The sequence below is a fragment of the Hippocampus bargibanti genome, linkage group LG06 (assembly GCF_051943395.1).
Source record: "Hippocampus bargibanti isolate YZ-2025 linkage group LG06, ASM5194339v1, whole genome shotgun sequence".
Classification (NCBI taxonomy): Eukaryota; Metazoa; Chordata; class Actinopteri; order Syngnathiformes; family Syngnathidae; genus Hippocampus; species Hippocampus bargibanti.
Genome location: NC_142739.1, coordinates 450,938 through 475,000, shown reverse-complemented (window position 1 = coordinate 475,000; position 24,063 = coordinate 450,938). Strand labels below are relative to the sequence as shown.

The 24,063-nt window shown below is 41.7% G+C and overlaps 1 long non-coding RNA gene across 1 annotated transcript in view; it reads left to right on the top strand.

The window, feature by feature from the left end:
• LOC148896128 (uncharacterized) overlaps positions 1 to 17,493 on the top strand; it is a 70,668-nt gene extending 53,175 nt beyond the window's left edge. The window contains exon 3 of the long non-coding RNA XR_016115233.1: positions 17,358 to 17,493. This is a non-coding gene — a long non-coding RNA (uncharacterized LOC148896128). The remainder of the gene's footprint in view (positions 1 to 17,357) is intronic.
• Positions 17,494 to 24,063: the final 6,570 nt, after the last annotated feature.

Below are 24,063 nucleotides of genomic sequence, written 5' to 3'. Positions count from 1 at the left end.
ACACACACACACACACACACACGCACACACACACACACACACACACACACACACACACACACACACACACACACACACACACACACACACACACACACACACACACACACACACACACACACACACACACACTGATGTCGGGGTATTTCATTTTTGGGTGAAAATGTATTAAATCCTTTGCAGGTGAACTTCATGTGACCGTCCCGAAGCTTTTGAATGCCCTTAAGCAACTATCAAATGTTTCAGCACCTTTTGCACATGTTGCTCTTAACAACAGATGTTTAATCTTTGAATTGATCAACAAATGTCCAGGGTGAATTAGAGCTGGTGTTTAAACAGTTATCTTTGTCCTACTTTTCACATTTTGATATCATGAGACCAAGACGACACCTAAAAATGGATTGACAGTACTTTGCCAGTGTGATGCTCCAATTAGGATGCTCTGAGACGGAACTTGAAGTGTGACAGAGTGTCGTCAGCTGAGATACAGAGAGACTGAAAAAGTTATAGACAGAGGTACAAGTGGACACTCTTTATCCACATCCAAAAATGATAACTGCTCCATTGTGAAAAATGCCCTGAGACACCGGATGATGAATGCCACTCAACTGCGTTGAAGGGAGGTGAGCGGGTCTCAGGTGTCACATCGGACCATTCGAACATCCCATCAGCTTACATCCATCTGATCATGCCACTAGGCAGAGGCATCGTTGACGAGCATGGGCCAATGGGCATAAACGCTGAACGAAAGACCATTAGGCCTCAGTCCTGTTCTCTGATCAGAGCCAATTTGCGCTGACCAGAAATTATGGCCACAGACAATGTTGTAGAGGTCAAAGAGAGCTGGGTGCATCAGCCACAGTTGTCACCAGACGAGCTTTTAGTGGTGACGGTGTAACAGTGTGGGCAGGTGTGTCATACGACCTGAATAACATTATTCATCCAGTGATTGTGCCGCGACATAAACAACACAGGCTGAATTTCGACTTCACGTTGAGCTTCCATACTCATTGGGAGGAATAAAGGGTGTAAATAGACATCTTCATCAATACATAACACAAGACAATACATCTTTATTTGTGGAGCTTTTTTGCAGCATTTGTAGCTGTAGCAAAGAAAACAGCTGCGGACCGAATTAAAAATCCCAATGGGCCAGATCTGGCCGCGGGCCATAGTTTCACTCACTACTAGTATAACATTAACAATCATTTACTCTTCATTTTGCCACAAAATTAATCAGAGCATTGTTATCTGATATATGCTTTATGTAAGTTTGCCTCTTACAGGATTATCACACCCAAGTATAAGGTACACCACATTATAAGGCGCTAACGTAAAGACTGGGGTTAGACACTAATTCTTATATAGTAGGGGGAAATGGAGTCGTGGCTGTTGGCAGTCGTTGCGAGGCCTGTTGTGGCTCAATATTACTTCACATATACGTCGCACCTGCAGGGTCAAATCAAGGTTTATGAGTGCGCCTTATACATTGGAAGACACGGTAATTTTATTTATGGGCAATATTCAAAAACAACAACCACAACCGTATCGTATGTACACAGCTCACCTCACCCATTACAAGGACTCAATCTCACGCGCCACATCGCAATATTACTCTGGACTCATTGACTCTAATCCTGGAAAGACACGGGTCCTCTTTTGCCTCTATCACAAAATCATACGACCTCCTATTTCTCTCCCCTCACACTTTTATTCCTCGGATACATGCAACGCTCTGCTTATGTTTAGCGAAAATATCAACAAAATCCATCAGCACCTCGGGTCCTCTGTCCCCCCCTCTCCCAGCCTTTCTACTACTTCCCAACTACTTTCTGCTTTTGAACTCCCCCATCCCTCTATAATCTCAGACATAATCACCAAATCCAAGAATTCCTCCTTTCAGCTTGACCCCCTCCCTACTATCCTTCTCATGTCCTGCCTACCCTCTCTTCTCCCATTTATTTCAACCATTATTCACTCCTCATTACCAACTGGAATTGTTCCTATCCCACTCAAAACCACAGCTGTTACTCCAATCCTGAAAAAACCTGGCTCAGATCCAAACGATTTCAATAACCTACGTCCAATTTCCCACCTTCCATTCATCGCCAAAATCCTTGAAAAAACAGTTGCGTCCCAGCTTCACTCTCACCTCACTCACAATAACCTTTACGAACAATTCCAGTCTGGTTTCCGCCCACAGTACTGAATCGGCTCTCATAAAAATCACGAATGATCTTTTCATGGCAGCCGATGCCGGTTCACTCTCCATCCTCATCCTTCTCGACCTGACCTCAGCTTTTGACACCATTTCCCACCCTATCCTGCTCGACAGACTTTCCACCCTAGGCATCACGGACACGCCACTTCGCTGGTTTCACTCCTATCTCTCCGATCGCTCACAATTTATTCAAATCAACTCGTTCACCTCACGGTCCTCTCCTATGTCCTCTGGTGTGCCTCAAGGTTCTGTCCTGGGGCCCCTTCTCTTTATTATCTAATAACCATATATATCTAATAAAGGCATATCCAATCCAATCTAACTATTTCCTCTTGGCAATATTTTCCGTAAGTTTGTCATTCACTTTCACTGCTTCGCGGATGACACCCAACTCTACCTCTCCAGCAAACCCGACGCCTTTCTTCCACCTTCATCCCTCTCACTTTGCCTCTCAGAAATTAAATCCTGGCTTTCCCATATGTCATGATGCCAAAAGAAATATTTATGTATTTTCTGGATTTTGGATGGGAGAAAGGTGCGCATTTCTCCCCATCCAAAACAGTAGAGTTGGGCGACCACTAATTGACTCTGAGAAGGTGATTGCAACCACCTGGGAATGGCCAATTGCTGCTGGGACCTGATTGGCCAGAAGCTCAGGTGAAGCACCTTTAAAACAGACTGAGCCAGTCACTTCGAAGAGGAAGAAGAGGGAGAAAGGACAGCCTGGAGAGCAGTGTTACCTGTGGTCAGCCGAAAATTAATATCAATTGAGACGTCAAATAAAGAAAACTCACAATACCCTTTCTGGATCTGGCTGAGTGAACTTTTATCATTTTCTCCACCTGCTTGCTTTCTCGCCGCACAACACTATAACTTTCTCAACCTTAACGGTGAAAAAAACTGAACTTCTCCTTGTCAGTACCAAATCCACCCTACACAAAACTTACAGTTTCTCTCTCACCATTGACAGTTCAACCGTGTCCCCCTCCCTTCAGGTCAAGAGCCTGGGTGTCATCCTCGATAGCTCACTATCTTTTCACTCCCATATAAATAACATCACTCGGTCTGCATATTTCCACCTCCGTAATATCAATCGTCTCCGTCCCTCGCTCACCCCTCACTCTGCTGCTATCCTTATCCCGCATGGATTATTGTAACTCACTTCTCTTCGGTGTCAATCAGAAATTTCTCCATAAACTCCAACTAGTCCAAAATTCTTCAGCCCGGATCATGACTAAAACCCCCTCCTTTCACCACATCACCCCTGTCCTCCAGCAACTCCACTGGCTACCTGTTAAACATCGTATTGAATTCAAAATACTTCTGTTTACATTCAAAGCCATCCATAACCTTGTCCATCCCTATCTGTCTGACCTGCTTCAAATCTCCGTTCCCTCTCGGTCCCTCAGATCCTCATCCTCCCTTCACCTCTATGTGCCCTCTGCCCGTCTCACCACGATGGGATGCAGAGCTTTCAGCCGCTCTGCTCCCAAACTCTGGAATTCACTTCCACCCAATATCCGTAATATTGACTCCCTCCCTATTTTCAAGTCCCACCTCAAAACCCATCTGTTTAAAATTGCTTTCAATGTCATATTATATATATATATATATATATATATATATATATATATATATATATATATATATATATATATATATATATATATATATAATATGCTATTTTATTATTTATAATTTTACTTATGGTTTTATTGTTATGTGCTTTGTTTTATTGTTTTTATTGTAAAGTGTCCTTGGGTGTTTTGAAAGGCGCTTGAAATTAAATGTATTATTATTATTATTATTATTATTATTATTATTATCAATGACTGACCAAAGTGAAAAAAGACATTACAGTGCCTATGCGCTCAGTTAACGACCAATCACGACTCACTTGTTTCATGGTTTGGTCATGTGACATTCACAAGCTGAGCCATGACTCATTTTCTGTTAGCGCAAAATGGCCACTACTTGAGTTGGATAAAACAGGTGTATTTTGCTGTTTGGTCCTTAATCCACCAACACAGTATTCAGCAAAAAAAGTGTGTTTAAACGAGTGGTCTTGCACAAAACATGACTGTGAAGACATTTTCTGAATTGACGTCATCTTTAATGGCTAGTATGAAGACATATTTTCAGAAAAAATGTACTATATTTTGTGGTTTAACATTTGATGAATGGGAAAGCACTGTAGAGACCCAAATATGTATACACAACCAATGAAAGTACATATTTCTCTTTGAAATATTTTCTGGAACCTGGAAACATTTACTTGTTGTTATGATAAGTGAGGTCAACTATTATGAATATGGAAAAGTATTGCCTGTCTTCTCTTTTGTTTTTCAAGGCATCTGTTGCGTAATGCATTTGTCTTGCACACTTGCCGGCGTGTGAGTACGTGTTTGTGTGTTAGTCTGTTGTGGTCTGTTTCAACAGAGGTCCTGCGGGGTCGGGGGGTGTGGTTGTCATTGCCAATAAACACAACCACTGACATTCAGAGAAAGGCAGACATCAGTGGTCAATAGCGGCAAGGTTTGTTTACTGTGCGTAGTTCATGTCAGGTAAAATAAATTAACACAATCTGTCTAGACTTGTAATCAGTCCATCCTGTGTACGTCTGCTTCAATAGCTTTCTAGCCATACTGATTCTTTTCATGTGACAAGCCAGGGACCAAATCGGACCAGTAAAATTGCTGAATAAAAACTTGCCATCATGTTTGTATCATTCATTTGCAGTACGCTCACTGCGTCGGATAGGATTTCTTGTGCCCTTCGAGTGTGCGACCAGCTTTGGGAACATTGTTGCCGTTGCGCGAAAATCTAAATGAAAAATACCTTTCGTTGTTAGGTTTCGTGCTGCGAAATTTGCTTGTCTTGAACCATAAGCAAGCTGCTGCTGATCCCTTACAATTTGGAAGAGTACTACACTAATACAATGTCAGGCTGTAGACCGCATATGTATGCTGTACATCTTCGATCATTTCCCACAGCACAACTGACAATATCTTAGGGTTTTATAGAGGACTCCATCATCGTTATAAGTACTTGTATATGAAACTCGACAGCGACACTTTAGTTTTATGCTTCAAATGAATTGATTGTTTAGATATCAATCAATGAAAAGAAAAAAAAAGAAAAACAAACTTTTTAATTTGTGACATGATGGCTGACGACAGGTATACAGTCATATCAAAATTGCATTTTTCTCTACACCGCATTTGAATGTAATACATATTGGGTTATTGCAGGGAAAAAAACAACCCCAAATTAATTACGCCGATGCCTTATGTTACCCTCTAACATTATCATATCAACTATTTGATTTTAAATTCCTAATCCGCTCATGTGAGAATCTAGCATTGTTGTCAAGGGCAACGGCAACATCCCAAGCCTAATAGTGTGCCATATTAGTGTAATATCATATTTGTTCTAAACGGGTAATCATACTTAGGTTATTCATTTGTGTAGCAGATATTATATTTTGTTACACAACATTATAAGTACATTGTAGTTGTAGTTGACGATGCGGGTTGACAATGGGTTGGTCTACGTGGGTGCCGTTCGTTGGACACAGGGCTATTGGCATCGATTCCTTTGATATAGTCATTGAGTGGTTACAACATCGTCCTTGCGGTGCAGTGTTCATGGGTTCAATCCCCGCTCTTTCCTCCCTGTGTGGAGTTTGTATGTTCTCCCCATGGACGCATGTGTTTTCTCCGGGTACTCCTGTTTCCTTCCACATTCCATAGACATGCATGGCAAGCTGATTCAACACTCCAAATTGTCAATTGCGGTGAGGATGAACATGGCTGGTTTTTCGTGTCTGTGTGCGTTTCAATTGGCTGGCAACCGGTTCAGGGTGTTCCCCGCCAACTGCCCGATGACAGCCGGAATTGACTGCGGCACGGGCGCTATCCTTGTGAGGATAAAGTGGTTGATATGTAATGTAATAACATTTAATCAGCAATTGTGTGAAGAGTTGGGGGCCATGTGTGAAGTCCAAAAACAATTTCCCCCAAAAATGTCTCAACTCTATTCTCAGCGTGCCTTTTATGTATTTCAGCATTCACGTCTGAGTCCTCCCGTAGACAAAAGCAACTATGGTAACTAACATGTGCTTCGGGTTATAAAAGAAGCCAAAAACCAAAGTCTAACCACTTTTGGCAAGTGGTTAACAACCACCCCACAGCCCCAAACGACAAAAGCAAAAGACGTGTTTGAATGTTAACAAGCTGCTTCTGGGGGTTGCAGCTGTGGGCTTGATGGTGCAGAAAGCTCTACACGGCATTGTTCAAATGCCACATTTCAGATTATTTTTCTCCATGTGTCTCCGTGTTTTTTTTTCATGTATCAATGAAACACAATTAAATCTTGGCTGCAAAAGAGAAGAGAGTGTCACTTTTGGTGACTGAACGGCTGCAGCTGAATTTACTTATCCAGCTATATGGCTGCTTGAAGAAAGGAGAGGAAATGACGTGACTGTCAATGCCTCTGGTCCTCTGACTGACTGCAAAGTAAAATTTAGAGTAAGCCTCCCCCTACTTCATCATTTTTGCTCCCATATTTTCAAATAAGCAATCACAAAGCTTTTCCTGCAAAGTCATCCACAAGTTGAGTCCCAGTTTTCTCGTTTGGATGCAATCTTCATCTCTGTCACTGGTCACCTTTCTCTGCCGCTCTCAGTTTATCTTAAACTGTCTATCATCTCCTCCTCCCTCTTTGTAGTCCGCCTCTTGCGGTGTGGTCTTCCACCAAAGTCTATCCATATTGAGCTGTCTCCGTGTGGAGCCCTTGACCATCCGTTAAGTAACTGACAGGTCAGGGTTATTAGAGGAAGCGCCGCCTCTGGCCGCCCGCTCTTGTGCCCGAGGCTTCAAACACATCCCTATTATTCATCTCTAATAAACTTGGCGTGTAGGATTGAACCTGAAGATTGATTCTGAACATCTGCCGTTTGGTTGACTGAGTTGCAAGTATTCTACCAGCCATCTACTATGCTATATTTGATGTTTCTGAGACCCTACAATCCCACTTGGAACATATCATGTTCAAAAATCACGATGCACATGTGAATTTGCGCTGCCTCCTGGTTTTGCAGTTTTTGAGTAATCCACCAATTTAAAACCTTTTGCATTACAGATCACATTTTCAGGGATGCATCTGTGCCGCGCCCTTGCACCATTTACGCATTTTGACAGCCACTGGCGCAACTTTGTAGCTCTATTGTGCCAACACCGGCAAATGTCTATTACGATTAGCTTATATTGCTGATCCGCACCACATGTGATATACTCCTGTTAAAATAGCTAAAGAAACAAATTTAGTTAAACAGCAATTGAAAACGGCTCATTTTCTTTCAGAAGTTTTAACTTTCATCGTCCGCCATCTTCCTAATATCTAGCCATAATCACCTTGCATTTGTTTCGATGCCTTCCAAAGTTGGAGTAGAGGATATCTCTGGCTTTTCTGTGATCTGCCAAAAGGGCGAATGGAATATTCATTTACCAATGGTGCATTGCGTTATTTACATCATCGAATATGACAGAAGGTTACAATGTAATAGAAGATGAGTAAAACTCTAAAAGACATTAAACACGGGATGCAAACAAACCTATTCTCATTTTTCAAGAAACAATCAAATAAGTCTGCAGAGGGTCGTGACAATTTGTTGCAGCAAACTGCTATTAATGACTCGAATGTAGTGGCTAATGGGAATAATTTCAGAGCTGTTGCGACACATTGGAAATCTTAAAAGTAAATGTTTTTTTTGAAGTGGACATCAGTAAGAAATATTATGCTAAGTCTGTTCACTTTGTCTTCTGTGTAATACCGTCACATATCAAAACAGCCCAGGATTGATTGTATATGAACTAAAGAAAATTGAAAATGTTTCACTTATTTATTAATAGTTACAAATAATTACTATTTTTTTAACTTTCTGATAAGTATTATATTTCTTATCCTTATATTAATTATTATAATTTAATGCAAATGTGAAGTTGTTGAGGTACGAGCTTTAATGTGATTCTGTTTTACTGCCATTGTATCGTTTCAGATACCATGTCAGTTTCTTCCAGAATATCACAGTCTCCACTTAGATTGCGACCACACAATTTAAGCAACAACAGCAAACACGTTTGCCATTTTGTTTTGGGAGTCCAACATGCACGGAATGAGAACATTGCTCACTTGAGGACCGGTGTTGGCAATGTTGGAGAACTGTAAATTAAATCTCCGGAGCAATTGAAAAAGTCACTAAATATTGCAACACTGTTGCTCAATTTGAGAAGCTGATGATGAGCCTTGCTCTTGTTTCCCTGTACTGCCCGCAAGTGCACTTCAAAAGAAAAGCAAATCGTATTTATGTTTTAATTGTGGCTTCACTGACAGGACAGGCTGGTCAGAGACCGGCGAGACGGGCTGGACGTCACCTACCGGCAATTAGATCAGGCCTGTTCTAGAGTGCCGTCCGTTCCTTCCTTGTGCCATATAGGGTATTTTTACCAGGGTCACAGTTGTGTTGTAACTTCCCCTCTCCCGACAAATTGGTGTTTTCATGTTTATTATGTTTGTAAAAGTCATGATAAGTGCCTTGCATGCTGGGTATGAGAGGACTGTAATTTCATATGTGCCGTATGTCATGCACATTAGCATATTTGACAATAAAGCTGACTTTGAACTTTTACCAGCTGACTTTACTTAAGAGCACACCCTGAATTGGTCGGCAGTCGCTCTCTGGGCACACCTGTACTCATCCATCTATCAAAGATGATAGTAGTTCATTCATTCATTCATTTGTTTATGTAGTGAGGTGGCACGGCATCTCATAATTAATATTGCGCAGTGGTGAGCAAATGATTTGATGATGGACAAAAAAGGCAGTGTTGAAAGGGCTTCTGAAAAGGACACCATTTCTTCTCTGGCTTCTTCCTTTTTTTTTCCCTGTGGCAAAGGCACATATTTTTTTCGGTGCAAGCTTGCACAACCCAGTCTTGATTTGTTTAGCTGAGCAGGCAGCCAGACCGCCGATCTCCTCTGATTCAGTCGGTGATAGAGGTTACAAAGTTTAAGATGTTATTTTGGATCTGCCTTCCGGCGTCGCCTTCGTGCTGTGATGCATCGCCAGGACGACCCCGTGGTGTGTGAATACGTGTTGTTTTGGTACAGGCTTAATGTGTGCGATGCAATAATACTCTCGCATGTGTGGGCATATGTACACGATCCCAGATTTGAAGCTGACAATGGGCAAGCCAAATTATGACAGTGTTTTTAAGTTTGACACTCGATTGTGAAAATTAACCTTGAGTTTTCAATAGTCAATAAAGAATGTTCAAATGTTATGCACTAGTCTCATCTGCAGGAAATCGCATGGAATGTCGATCAATATGATATACTATACTTTCAATGTTTCATCTAGACCATGGGTCTCAAACTCCGGTCCTCGAGGGCCGCTTTCCTGCTTGTTTTTCATCTCTCCCTGCTGCAACACACCTGATTGAAATGACCAAGGCCGTTATCAGGCCTTTGCATGGCTTGCTGATGAGCTGATCATTTGAATCAGGTGTTTTGCAGCAGGGAGAGATGAAAAACAAGCAGGAAAGCGGCCCTCGAGGACCGCTTATAAAAGATAGTAATATAATATAATATAATATAATGAAGATTATAATAATATATACATAATATAATACGTATAAACACGTGCGCGCACACACTCACACACATGCAGATTGGCAATTCAATGGCAAATGATTCAGAGGCCAGTGTGGTTTTTACTTGTCAGGTTGCCGTATGGCAAACAATCAACTTTGATGTTTTCTGAGCGCTTTATTATTTTATTTCCTCACTTTTCTCATTTGTCCTTGGCCTAGACGTGAGACGGACCAGAATCAAAATACAGTTCCTTTGAAATTCAGCCGCCTGATGGGGTGGTGCACAACTCGATGGTTTATTATGCGCACCTAAAAGAGAAGCAGGTCCGGCTAGTAGGAAGTACAAGATGGTCTTCTAACGAGCATTTTGCAGGCCGTCTCCTTGTGGCAGTCAGTCCCTGTGATTTGCCCTTTTGGCTGCAAGCAACCTAATGATACTGCATTTTTTCCTCTTCCTCTCACAAGTACAGCTTGTTCTGGTCTGGTCTAGACAGCAGCAGGGGTGTAGAGGGGTGGAGAAATGGGTGTCAATTGAAGGAACAGAAATCTGATTGAAAATACAAGCCAGCATGACCATTCTGTGGAAAGAGACGTTTCCTCTTTTTTTCTAAGTGGCAATTAGCAAAGCCTCAGTGACTCGCCCTGTCTTGCTTTTCCTCACGCTGTCTTATATCTATTAGTCGATTGTCTAGCTTGCCATCTCGCTGCCTCCTCTTTCATCCTCATCTGGTCTGTTTTTTTCCCGAGCCACTTGTCTCTCCCTCTTCATCTTCCTCCCCACCTATCCTCTCAATTCATGTCAATACTTTCAGTCAAGGGCACAAAAAAGAAGCCAGGCTCTAAAATATTGTCTATAATATAAATAAAACATAAACCCCCTCATTTGCACACTCAATTATGCAAAGTCCTCTTCTTCGCAAACATGTAACATATACTGTAAATGGTTTCATTATAGACGTGAAAATGACGCATGGCTGGCAACATGTCAGCAGCAGATTTTAAGTCCCTCAAATATAATGGATAAGAAATTAGCACCCTTAAGTGATTTAAAAAGCTAAGAACAAGGGGATTGTCCAATAAACGCTACTTTAAAGGTCAGTGTAGCAAATCATTAAAGCAGGGGGGGGGAATCTTCGTTATCATGTGACGTTTTGTGAATCACTCCGACAGTTTAAAAAAAAATGCATACACAATGTTTGCAATGATGTATGCAAAAGCTACAAAAAAGGAGCTGAATTGAACACCCAAACGCAGGACTTCTAGTTGAGCCAAGCAGTATAGTTATGTCTGTTGCATCCAGTTAGCCTTCATTGAGAACATTTATACAATACAATACAATACAATAGAAATTGATTTTTATATATCGTGTAGCGCTTTCCAGCAGCTCATGTATTTCTTTTTTTTTATTCCTTTCATCACTTTGCTGCTGTGAAATGCAAATTTCTCCACTGTGAGACTAATAAAGGCAAATCCAATCCAATCCAACAACAGCTGAAGCTGCAACATAGCGCTTAACATGGGCAGGTATCATATACAGGAAAAAAAACAGTCACAAAGTTAGTAGAAAGCACCAAGGAGTGAAACCAAGAACAAGTTGGAATGATGCTCAGTCGAATGCCAAAGAGTACAAGTGAGTTTTGAGATGGTTTTTAAAGATGGGCAGCGAGGGGGCTTGCCGAATGTTCAGTGGCATGTGATTCCAGAGAGTGGGTGGGACCAGCAACGGAAAAGGCTTGATCCACTCTTAGCCTCTGATTAGTTTTTGGCACATCTCATAATGTCTGGTCAGTCGAACTGAGGTGCCGGGAAGGTGTGTAGGGGTGGATAAGCTCAGAGAGGTATCATAAACAATGCTTTGGTAAAGTTTGGTAAAGCCCAAAACATAGTCAAAGACGCACCCCATCAGAGTAGGACGCAATAGTTTGCACCACTGCCCTAAAAATGGTCCTCCGTGCTGCACTCAACTTTCACAGTTTTGCATATTGCTATTCGCTTTTGTCTATGCGGCTCTTCTACACTTGCCATGCCTTAATACTGGACATATTTAGAGATAAATGTACATCAATTATAATTTTCCACGATATAACCTACTTTATGTTTACCATGGAATATAATTACTCATACAGAATCGTATAATTATACTTGGCACTTTCATTTTGCTCTCTATATTCCAATATGTGTACTTTGGGATTAGATGCAACTGCATGCCATTGGCTGTACATCCATGCATGACGGCATTAAAGTCGACTCTTGAAAGCGTGTGAATGCAATGAATGTGAGTGCTGAGCGGAAGAAGAACGAGAGGATATGAAAGGGGGCAGAGGAAGACGAGAAGTACCAAAGAGTGGAGAATCAGAGTAAGACAGACAAAAGAATTACTGTCACATTCAAGTCAAACATCTATGACCTCTCAATTAAAACAAGAAGATTACAGGACCGCTCATTCACTATTGAAATAACGCTTTCCGTTAAAGGTCATGGAAATTATGCTGCAAGATAGACTATTTTTGGTCGCTATTTCCGTTTCCTTTCAAGTCCTGCAGTGTTCTGAAACTAGAAGTGACTCCATCCCACAGAGGATGAAGACTTGCAGACTGACAAAAAACATTGACAAGTACGCGTGCGGCTGCACAGGGTGTTGCATCCACCGCTTGGCAGACTGGAGGCAGATGCTCATTTTAGCAACGCGTGGCCATTATGCCGTCCTTGGGCATTTGTTTGGAATGCATCTTTTTTCATATGTGAGTATGATGAGTCAATGAGGACCGCGGAGCCGCTATTTCTGCATAACTCCTTTTCACATTGAGATCATTCTATCTACAGCATGAAAAATGAGACGTTGATGACATGTAACATACGTATGTTTCTACCACCAAGTGGTTCATTAGTGACACCTGATTAGAAAAGCACAATGATTATCTACCGTGACATCAAAGAACGCTTCGGTGTAAGCCATGACATAATGATTTCTCCAATTGAAATGATGTAGAAGACATGAAAAATCATACAGTAATATCTTAAATAACGAGTGGCCACATGAGCCAAACGAATTGCAATTTAGGTGGCAAATATGCCTCAGTACAATATGAATTGCAACAATAAGTTAAGGTGGAACATGTGCAACTTTTGCGAAAATGTTGCCCAACGTCAGCTGGGATGGCCTCCAGCATCTCTGCGGCCCTGAATAAAATATGTTATATGTTAAAAAAAATATATTCATGGGTCCATTTAAAGCAAAAATGTGACAAGAGAGCAATAGTTGTATTTCCAATACCCAGATCTGTTTAGAATGTCCATCATATGACCATTTTTTTCAATCAAGTGTAGCGGGCAAAATTATTAAAACACAGCTTACTTCCATGCATTATTCAAGCAAGCAATGAATGTTTATTTCCACTTTAAGCTTTGGGTTTGACTCATGCACCCTGCATATTTAAACACTGGAATGCTGTTTGTTACCTTCAGATTTAAGGACATAAAAATCAATTAATGACTTCGTCTTTTCCTTTCGGCTTTTCCCTTCAGGGGTCGCCGCAGCGAATCAGTGTCCTCCATCTATCCCGGTTTTGTGCATCCTCTTCTCTCACACCGGCTACCTCTTTGACCACATCCATAAACCTCCTCTTCGGTCTTCCTCTCGGTCTCCTGCTAGTTCAAGGCTCAGCATCCTTCTCCCGATATAGTCACTCTCTCTCCTCTGGACATGTTCAAACCATCTCACTCTGGCCTCTCTGACTTTCTCTCCAAAGCCTCTAATATGAGTTGTCCCTCTAATGTACTCATTCCTGATCCTATCCAACCTGGTCACTCCCAAAGAAAACCTCAACATCTTCAGCTCTGCTACCTCCAGCTCTGCTTCCTGTCTTTTCGTCAGTGGCACCGTCTCCAGTCCAAACATCATGGCTGGTCCCACCACTGTTTTATACACATTCCCTTTCATCCGAGCTGAAACCCTCCTATCACACATCTCACCTGATTTTTTTCTCCAGCCTGCCTGGACACGCTTCTTCACCTTTTTTCCACACTCTCCATTGCTCTGGACAGTTGACCCCAAGTACTTAAAATCCTCCACCTTCTTTATCTCTTCTCCCTGTAGTATCACTCTTGCACTAGGATCCTTCTCATTCACACACATATATTCCGTCTTGCTGGGACTGATCTTCATTCCTCTCCTTTCCAGGGCATATCTCCACATCTCTAGTTTCTCCGCCACCTACAGATCACAATGTCATCTGCAAACATCATGGTCCAAGGAGATTCTTGTCTAACATCGTCTGTCAGCCTGTCCATCACCATAGCAAACAAGAAGGGGCTCAGAGCTGACCCCTGGAGGAGTCCCACCTCCACCTTGAATTCCTCAGTCACACCGACAGCGCACCTCACAACTGTCTTACAGTCACGATACATGTCTTGCACCGCTCTAACATACTTTTCCGTCACTCCAGACTTCCTCATGCAATGCCACAACTCTTCTCTGGGCACCCTGTCATACGCTTTCTCCAGATCTACAAAGACACAATGCAATTCCTTCTGACCTTCTCTGTACTTCTGTATCGGCATTCTTAAAGCAAGCACTGCATCTGTCATACTCTTTTTTGGCATTAAGCCATACTGCTGCTCACAAATGTTCACTTCTGCTCTTAGTCTAGCTTCAACTACTCTTTCCCAGAGTTTCATTGTATGGCTCATCAACTTTATTTCTCTGTAGTTAGTACAACTCTGCACATCTTCTTTGTTCTTATAAATGGGCACGAGTACACTTCATCTCCATTCTTCAGGCATCTGTTCACCATCTAAGATCTTGTTGAATAAATATTACAACATCCAGTGTGGGTCCTTGGGCAAGTCCCTTCACGCTAATGCCTACCTCACACAATGAGAGACAATAAATGGAATGACATGCCGGCTCAGACGTCGCCCGGCCAAACAAGGTCTGCGTCAGGTGCTGGGGAACCAGAGACACCTTGATGAAATTGGGCTATTGGAACAAAGCGGAGATGGACGAGATGCGATAACATGGCTCTGTTGGAATACTACTACTCAAGCAACCCTAGTCAGAGGGGTTCCATGCGGAGAATGGGGGCTGAATGGTTACTTCGAAACCCACACGGTTGACCATGAAACAACTAGAATCTCAGTGTTCCAATATCCACAAACGGCAATTGCTATCACAAGGAGGAAGAGGTCAGACCACATATATATATATATATATATATATATATATATATATATATATATATATATATATATATATATATATATATATATATATATATATATATATAATTACATTATATTAGCTATCCTGTTGTCAGCCTCCCATTTTCTTTTCAATTTTTTTTGTTAAATGATAATGTTTAGCATTTAGTTGCACAACTTGTATGTCCTGTTAAAACAATACAAGATACAATACTTTTTTTTAATTATAGTGAGGTATGGATCCTTTGATTGAGTTTTATCAGTGAGTTTTAGGAGGATGGGAATCAGTCTAAAGCAGGTTGCGCACATGAATCGAATGAATGAAAATGAATTTTCAACCTACACATTTCTCAGCTGCCTTTGAAATATTGTCCTGATTGTATATCCTGTAGTCAATCAGGGACACTATGTAAAGAGTGCCCCCCCCCACCTCCCATGTACCATCAGGTACAGTATATGAAGCGTGATCCCCCCCCCCCCCCCCGTCCTGCTTGGGTAAAAAAATAGGGCTGACATAAAAAAAAAAACAAATCGCTGACAATCGTGGCTGTTAAACCTGTTTAATATTTACAATGACAAATGTGTGTGTGTGTGTATACGTGTGTATGTATGCTTGTGTGTGTGTGTGTGTGTGTGTGTGTGTGTGTGTGTGTGTGTGAATGTTTATGCGTGTGTGTGCGTGTGTGTGTGCGCGTGTGTGTGCGTGTGTGTGAGAACGAGTCCGAGTTTGTGACATGGAACAGAACTCGCTATTAGACAGCGACCTTGAAGCGTGGCTGCTTGACATTCACGAGTCAAGGACCAACTGGTTGTGCTGAGTGCTGGTATAAAATGTCACACAATTCATTCACCACAGTGAAAACGTCATCAACGTTTCAAGTGCAGAGTACTGCATTTTCAAGACAGGATAAGATTCTGAATAATTGATTCTGTTTCTTCTTTTTCTAGTCTTTCCAGCTCTTGGTATTTTCCGGGAGTCTATATACATTTGAGGGAAAGGGCTCGCAATTGAGGGCAAAGTAGTTGCCCACAATTGCCCACAAGGTGCTTTTGAAGATCCTGTTTTTCAATGCAGTACTGTCCTGAAATTTCAACACCTGACGCAAGGAGGGAGTGCTTTTCAATAATCTTGAGTCTCAAAAATTGGATAGCTCAAAGATACCGCGTTAGAACACAAGAGCAGGTTATTGCCTGATGGTATTTCCAGTCGAGGATAAAACATTCTCGTGTTTCAGTGAGTTTTGCTCCGAGACAGCCAGGTAACATTTGCACTCGACCAAATGAGGAAATTCAGCATATCTATATTCAGCACTTGGTGTACCATAGCAGCAGGTTCTACGAGGTGGGAATTGGAGGTGCTTGCAAATACGTAATCACATACTGTGCAAAAAAAAAGTGAAATTCTTGCTGTAGTCTGGCTTTTTACCATTTCTCGCTTCTATTTCTTTTATCAAAGCTCTATGTTAAAATGTGTGCGTGCGTGAATTGCTATTTGTTAGTTTTGTTGTTGTTGCTTTGACATCAAGATGGTGACGAGAGAGTGGCTGCCTTTACTTTCCTGTATTTTGTTCTTCTTCCCTTCCATTCCTCTTCCATTCATAATGTTGCTGCTGTTGTGAAGAGTACATATCGCCACTGTGAGAGTAATAAAGGCTAATCTAATCTAATCTAATCTAATCTAATCTTAAATGCCCAGTCTGTGTGAATGTATTTTTCACTTTTTCTTGGACAATGATTTCAACACTGTATGTATACAGTCACATATATATGATTGTGGAATTGTGGGATATGTCCACACACTGTGGGTGAGTGCATGGCTGGATGGATGGATGGATGAAAAACATTTTCATGAAATGACAGTTTGGTCTATCTTGTTTAATTCCTTCCATTCCAAAGTGTGTTGTGGACAAAGCACAGGACTTGAAGCCTCTTTGCGGCTGACTGATCCAAACAAATGACTTGACCTTGCACATTCAGACATGTGGGAAGAGGAGAGCCGGCACACTCCTGCATGATAGTTGTGAAATTACTTTTTTACATTTGGTCCTGCAAACATGCCCTGAGTCATAAAATGTTATTGCTTTTTTTCTATTTCTTTTCTGTGTGTTCAATCAAAATTTTACCGGCTGAGTTTTAACAGCCTTGGAATGCCACTGCGGTACATTATTTTTGTCGCATTGTTTCGAGTCACACGACCTGCACTTCCACGTGCATTGCAATGTATTTGAAATGATTCTCGGTAGTTCCTCCAAGTCTCTGATTTTGACTTCCTTCTGCTTGAATAGAGTGCAAGTTCCGCTGCACCAATGGGAATTGTTTGCCTCTGGGCTCACTGATCTGCAACCAGCTCAATAATTGCGGGGACAACAGCGATGAGGAGAACTGCCCCGTGGTCACCCAGCACCCTCCACCGGGGATCTTCAACTGTGAGTGCTTGCAGGATGCCCTCTTCACTTCTTTTGTTGTCTTTCGCGTAAACTCTACTGCTGTCTGGAGGGTGTTTTGTTGTGTTTTAATGACATTTTTATTTACGAAACACTTCATAGGAAGTCACAGTTCTCTTTACGTAAAGAGTAAAAAAGAACATTGTTAAGTTCTGCACAATCTTTTGCAAATGGTGACTTGCAAATTGGTCAGGGTTTACTGTACTTTGTTTTATGCACTGTCAGTTGCTTTAAGAGGTTTTTTTCTGCACAGTTTACATCAATTCAAAATGTCTTTCATGCAAAATTCTACAACTTAATATGCAAGTTAATTGGTTCATCGTGATGCAATACGCCAAAGAGAGTACCAATGCATGAGAAGGAACTTTGAAGAGAAAGACGTGCATTTTCTGTCCTTTTAAATAAACATTCTGTAAAGTGCTTTTTAAATTTTAGAGTGGCATGGACATTTCTGAATATGTAACAGCATTTATTATGTCCAAATCGCTGATGATAAACATGAAAGGCCCATTCTCAATCTCTGTCATAGTTCATCGAGACAGGTATGGAGGGCAAAATTTGAGAACCCCAGCGAGAGCGCTAGGTCCATATTTTTGGTCCTGATCTTCCACATCCTTGCTCAAGGAATTCTAGTGGCATGTCTATAATCAATCAAATGCTACAGTCTCTGTGTTTTATGGCTGATGGGCCTCCTGATAATGTCAGTTGGATTATTGTCTTAGCTAGCTGCATTATGCAATAAACATAGTCAGGTGGCAGATAAACACAATAAAAATGGGTCATTCAATCCAATCGGTATACAGGCATGCACAAAAGCAACAATTGGTTCTTTAAAAAGAAAAAAAAATAGACTTCCTTTTACGACTTAAAGGAATGCATTTTACAACACATATTGTGGTTGTTTTTGAGAGTGCTGTCAACATATTTCCACAAGTTGGACAAAAGCGAATGTCGCTGTGACCCTAAAATAGTGAAAATGACAGTGCATAATTTCACATTCAACATGTTCTTCATGGGAAAAAAAAGCTTTCAATCCCATTTTATGGATTTATTTGTCAGGCTCTAACAACGGCAACAGCAGCAAGTAAAAGTAGCTGCAGGTGCCGGAGGGTAAAAATAATTCCTCTTTGATATTAGTCTGACACATGTTCCATCAAAGATTTCCAACCTTTCAGTTTCAGTCCTGTTTTTTGTTTGAACCTCTGTGCCGCTTTCAAGAGCCCCCCCAGCTACCACCTCTTTTCTTACCGAGTACCACTGTCAGGGGCGGGAGATGAGAGTGGTCCCTCGACTCGCCACAATCAATGGAAACAGAGAGAAGGAGACGCAGAGAGTGAGATAGGAGGGAGAGAGGCTGAAGGACGCCCGCCATTGGAGCGCAGTGGCTGTCTGCCAGCCTACTTTGATGTGCTGCGCCGTTCCCTCTCAACAACTTAAAGGTGGAGGAGGAAAACTTTTAACAGCAGCACTTTTATCCTTGGCACCGGATCGGTGTGTAAATGGCTGCCCACCACCCTACCACATTTGAGTTTCACCACAAACCCTTCAATCTTCTCATTTGTACATTCACTTTCTTGTCCTGCACACTACGCTTCATCTCCCTGCACGCTACTTATAATCTTTTTACTATTGCCTCTATTCCAGGTTGAATGTTGAGCGGACTCCATTTCATTTCGACTAAATAAAATCCTGTGCCGGGTACTTAAAATATGGAGCTGTCTGGAATTGCCTACAGCCAACATTATGGGAAGAGAGTACAATCGTCGTAATTTTCTGGTGTCCCCAGAGGGTGGCGGGGAGAGAGAGAGAGGGAGAGAGGGGGAGAGGGGGGAGAAGGGAGGGAGCGAGAGAGAGAAAGAAAGATAGAGTGAGATCAATGCTGGAGGGAGAGATGGAGATATTAAAAACATGATGGGTGGGAGAAGAGTGGCATGGGATTAGAAAAGTGAGAACCGGTAGTTTGAGTAAGAAGAAAAGAAAATGAGGATGTAAATGAAAGCAAAAGGATGAAAGAGGTGGAAACTGGTTCTGTCGCGATGGACTTGGCCATCTTGTTGTAGCCTCTGGCTGTGTCTGTGACAGTGGCAGACAGATGGATCATGAATGCTGTCTAGACGTTCTCTTTTCCACCGCTTAGCCGCCTGTTCCTCCCTTTTCTACTGTTCGTTCAACTCCTCGAACCACTTCTATTTTCTTCAATCTGTATACATTTCTCTCTCCCAAAGGTTTATACCAGGAGTGGGCAAACGTTTTGCCTCCGGGGCCGGGTCAGGACAATATAAAAGATAAGATATTGATGAAAAGGTTTCTTCAGCCGTCATCTGTACTTCTTTGAAGGTGTCGGACATTTCGCTTCTTATCCAAGATGCTTCTTCAGCGAACTAAAGTCTTACTGAAAGGGGAGTAAAAGCAGCGATTTTCATAAAACAGCTAAATCCTTCACTAAACCGATATGGTGGTGGGAGGTTCAATTTGGATTGTTTGTACAACAGCCTGCTTAGGCAACATAGGATTAGTAATGCTGATACCAGAGCAAATAGGGCAATCAGGCCAGTCGTTAGTCAGGACAATAGGAACATTGTTCCTGGAACAATAACTGGAGCCACAGGGAGTAGTCCTCTGCTCCCACCAACCCGAGAGCAGGGACCTATCATAGCAGAGTCCGGCACCGCCATGTATGGACAGTAGGGATATACCTGTATATATATATATATAGGGCCGAAACTACCAGTAAGACTTTAGTTCGCTGAAGAAGCATCTTGGATAAGAAGTGAAACGTCCGACACCTTCAAAGAAGTACAGATGACGGCTGAAGAAACCTTTTCATCGATGGACCACTCTTGTAAGTCTGAGAGCTTACACAGCGGTAAAAGATAAGATATTAAAAAAACTGGATTCGTTTTTCAGTCCATATCAAACATCAACAGAACAATACCATTAAGGTCGTGATTCTTAAATGGGGTTCAGTGAGTAGGTCTCAGGGATTCGGTGGATCCTCTGTCGCAGAGGTCCACCCCTCCGTCTAGTCTGCAGTTAGTGGGCAAAGTCATTGAAAGAAGGGTTCAATGAATGACCATACGCAACTGGTGGGGTTCGGTGCCTCCAACAAGATTAAGAACAACTGCATTCAGGTATGAACATACTATTATTAATGAGAACAGTGAGACAACTATGGTACAGTACATGTCCTGTATGAATATACGTGTACATGTATCTTCACAACATACAGCAACAAAGTGCTATATTGCCCATAAACTACAGGTGTATAAAGAATTGTAAAAATATATAGAATATAACAGAGTTAGGCCTATTTGAAACGAGATGAGTAAGCGATCGATTGGTTTTCTTTCCACTCCCAGTCGATCCCCGCGATCACCACACATGACAGTATCACTCAGCTGATGTCGTGCACAAACCTTTGAAACCAGCCACGGAACGCTTCAAAGTTGTTAATGCTCATAGTTAGCACCGTAGAGCTTGCCCCCTTTATTATTAGCGGTTCAGTTTGCCAAAGATTTTTAACACCATAACAGTCAAATCATTCCAGGAAAGGTGCCAACCTGCGTCGAGTCACAAGCAATTCATTCTGAGCATGGATATTGCCAGAATTGGACTGAGCAAAAATCGCTTCCTTGTTCTTTAAAGTCTCTTCGATTTGAGTCTTTCCGTTCCAAGTGTCTCTTGAATGTTTCGTACTTTGTAGCCTGTTTTGTTTAATCAGATACATCTCACTTTCTCTTCCACGGTAATTACTATTCTTTGGATACCACGACCTATATATCATAAATGTACATTTATTAACGTAAAAACATTCGCAATTCCAGTAAAACACACTCCAACCACAAGTCACTTGCATGTCCTCATTTTGGATCCTTTGATACGAAAAGGCGGGCCCGACATACTTTTCCCGCCATAAAGACAGGGAGATTCTTCTGTTATATAAGATGTCCTCCTCTATCTCATCCAGTGTTGAAATGCTTTCATTACAAGTACAAATGAAATGAATGGAGTCATTCACATCAAACCTCAGTTGTGTACCAACCTTTGGCGGGCCGGATTAAAAAGACCAACGGGCTGGATCCGGCACGCGGGCCGTAGTTTGCCTCTGCAAGCAAGCTACAGTAAGCAGTTAGCAAGTTAAGTGCAGCCATCCAGTCATTTTTTCGTGTTGCTTGGCCTTATTTTCAGAATGGAGGATTACATGTCTAAATTGAAAGAATTTTCTAAACTGGACTTTCAATCGAAGCAGGAGATAATCATTAAAGGAAGACCAACACCGGACCATATAGCTCACAAACGGTGAGGGATGGATGTCAATCTCCTGGACAGCTTCTCAGCTTTTTGGCCCAGAAGGATCTCATTGAAACTATTCCTGTAGCGAAAAAGTTGCTCCAGCTCGTGCTCACTGTTCCAGCTACGACAGCATCAGTGGAGCAGTCATTCTCAGCACTGAAAAGACTGAAAACATACAGTCGGAACAGGACTGATCAAGGATGACTTTCTACTCTGGCAGTGATCTCCATTGAGACTTGGATTTATTTATAAGTAAAGGTAACACGATCTTCTTCTTTTCCTTTCAGCGTTTCCCTTCAGGGGTCGCCACAGCGAACCAATGTCCTCCATCTATCCCGGTTTTGTGCATCCTCTTCTCTCACACCGGCTACCTTCATGTCCTCTTTGACCACATCCATAAACCTCCTCTTCGGTCTTCCTCTCGGTCTCCTGCCTGGCAGTTCAAGACTCAGCATCCTTCTCCCGATATAGTCACTCTCTCTCCTCTGGACATGTCCAAACCATCTCAGTCTGACTTTCTCTCCAAAGCCTCGAATATGAGTTGTGCCTCTAATGTACTCATTCCTGATCCTATCCAACCTGGTCACTCCCAAAGAAAACCTCAACATCTTCAGCTCTGCTACCCCCAGCTCCGATTCCTGTCTTTTCTTCAGTGGCACCCCAAGTACTTAAAATCCTCCACCTTCTTTATGTCTTCTCCCTGGAGCATCACTCTTGCACTTGGATCCCTCTCATTCACACACATATATTCCGTCTTGCTGCGACTGATCCTAATTCCTCTCCTAAAAAAAGGTAAAGGTAACACGATAATAACGTTTTTTTTAATTCTTTTTTTCTATGCTACAGTTTGTATACAGTATATAAATAATGCTGACATGACATTTTAAACAAAACACGTTAACTGTTGCCAATCAAATGGTGAATCAGCTACTCTGTGGAGTTCTTATGTTTGTAAATCTGACGGTGATGACGTCAGTGCCTCACCAGCCATGAACCTCACCGCACGTCACTGAGTTACAGTGCTATAAATTATCCAGCATACTGTATTTTACACTGTGTTCCCTTTCTACGCCGTGGTTCAGTTATTGGTGATTCACACTATTACGGATTTTCATTTCTGACCCGAACGTCAAAGGGTTCTACAGTCATTTTTGCACCGGTGCGGCCAGCTGAAGCAGCACAGACTTGGTTGTACCTTTCTTGGCTAATGTATGATCTTTTCCATTTGGATACCATAGTTTCATATGCGGTGAAGATTGACACTGACCGACGATATATTTGCAAAATATATTACCATAACATGACCTGACGAAACAGGTCAGTTATTTTATATACTAACCTTTAATAGAAGACGAAAAAAGGAAACAATACTACAACACAATCTTGAACTATACCAAATATAAATGCATTCATTTTCTGAACTGCTAGTCTCAGCTGTCCTCACGCAGTCGGCTGGGGACACCCTGAACCGATTAGCAGCCAATTGCCAATTCCCATAGTTGGAAGTGAACCGGGTCCTTCTGTACTGTAAGGTTGACCATGCTGCACTAAATATCCATAATACTACAAATACAGTATACTAGTTAAATGCTTTCAAGAAGACAGAAGCTGTAATGTTACTCCAATATTTTGAGCAAAGGTCGATGTGCTGCTTGCACATGAACCTTTTATGACGCGATTCTTTGTTGGTTCTCTGAGCCCCAGTATGTAGTTTCTTCCAGTCAGTGCCTCAAGTATATCCTTTTGGTACTCTTGGGCAGTTGACATAATAGCACAAGTTTTCTGTCGATTATTTACAGTAATGTATGAGCGCTCATGGGTTTTATTAGTTATGAGTGAAATTTGCAAGCTTAACTCCTTCTACTCAATAGACTTACTGCTACTTGATGTTTTAAATCCCGCTACCAAAAGTGTGTATCCCGCCAAAAAAATTCCCATAGGAAACCATTAAAATGAGAATAATCCGTTGCCAGGTCTCCATAAAATATAATTTTCAACTAAATAAGCCTTAAAACTACACACGACATACCTTATTCTATGTATAATAAATGTGATGTTGTATTGTAATGAAAGAAATACACTGCACTATATAATAAAGTCACCTTATTTACATTTGTGATGGTTAATTGACACCTGTTGCTTTCTGACGTAAAATCTTATGAAACTGAGGCATCACATTATCATTCCTCATGTTGATGATTCTCATAGCCTTTTCTGGATGGAACTGTTCAATAAAAGCCTGAACATCAACTCC